The sequence below is a fragment of the Sciurus carolinensis genome, chromosome 6, assembly GCF_902686445.1.
Source record: "Sciurus carolinensis chromosome 6, mSciCar1.2, whole genome shotgun sequence".
In the NCBI taxonomy this organism is placed as follows: Eukaryota; Metazoa; Chordata; class Mammalia; order Rodentia; family Sciuridae; genus Sciurus; species Sciurus carolinensis.
The window spans coordinates 16,748,076-16,749,373 of record NC_062218.1 but is presented as its reverse complement, the minus strand read 5'-3'; the positions used below and the strand labels follow the sequence as shown (position 1 = coordinate 16,749,373).

Genomic DNA, 1,298 nt, shown 5'->3' with positions numbered 1-1,298 from the left:
AAATGTTTCAAGTAAGTTGAAAAAGCCAAATAGAAAAAGAATAAAAATGAGAAACTTTTGTGATTTAACCTGAAAAAAATCATGAGTTTGTGTTGAAATCGAACAGTTAAAAATGGAACAATGGGGACAAATTAAAACATAATTTAAACTTAAAATTTGATACCTAATTATCTAATTAAACACTTGAAAAGAGTTGTTTGGTGACTTAAAAGAAAAAGTTGCTTAAAGTCTTGACTGACGTGGTTAATATTTAATTGGGCATTTTGATAAAAATATAAAAAAGACATAAAAAATTAACAAATAATAGAAAGGAAGGAAGTATGGAATTCTATAAAAATGAAAGATTAAGAATAAATAAGGACATACTAGGGCGAGCTGCTTCCCTCCACTGAGCTTTAAAACATCCAACATGGCTTCAATAAGAGCCCAGGTCACGGAGGCCAAAGAGGCAGAGGAATTGGAGGTAGTTGTCCCGGTGGATGTCACTAGGTGAGCTGGGATGACGTCACCGTCTCAGGTCTGTCTGGAGAAGACCCAATGTGGCCCTGAAGTTGCCGTTTGTCCTGATGCCCGTCTTGAAGATGCTGGAAATCAGGGAGCAGACGACGTGGTGGTTCGACCAGGAGGTAATCTGGGTGCACAAAATTTATCTGAGTCGGCTGCTTGGAGGAGACCCTGAAGAGCAGGAGAACGGGAAGGGTCTCATAGCCGCCCTCTGTGCAGGGGCTACGGCTCTTTTTGTGACTCATGAAGTAGGTTTGGAAAGCAAGGTCACAACACACCAACCTCCTAAAGACAAAATGCTGAAGAGGAGTCACTACAGCTATCCGGAGAGTCCAGTGGAGCAGGAGGGCCTGAGCCTCACCTGCCCTGGGCCAGCACCAGCTTTGGGTTTGCCCTTGCCACCCTGGAGCGCTCAGCAGCAAGGTGGTGGCCCACCAGGTGAAGGCGCCCCTGGTTCCTAAGGATTAGACACCGGGCCCCCGGGGAGGAGAGCAGGCCACCGGCGTTCCTTCTGAGGGTGCTCCGGAGCCACGGGTCAGCACCGCACCGACGCCTGCTTGTGGGACAGGATCGCGCGCTACCAATCTGCATGTTTCTGAACTTTGCAGAATAAACAGGGCATTTAGCAACACTGTTAAAAAAATAAAATAAAGAATAAATAAGGACAAAAGAAAACGTTAAGTACAATGACAGCACAGTATGCATACACATGCAACTGGAGAAGGTAGAGCAATGATACCCATAAAAAAGCTTTCATTTGATTAGTAACAATCAAAAAAATCTAAAAATACAAA

General features: G+C 44.1%; 1 pseudogene; it reads left to right on the top strand.

Annotated features, from left to right (window-relative positions):
- The first annotated feature begins 409 nt into the window (after positions 1–409).
- On the top strand, positions 410–972 carry LOC124987554 (Parkinson disease protein 7 homolog; annotated as a pseudogene).
- The last annotated feature ends 326 nt before the right edge of the window (positions 973–1,298 follow it).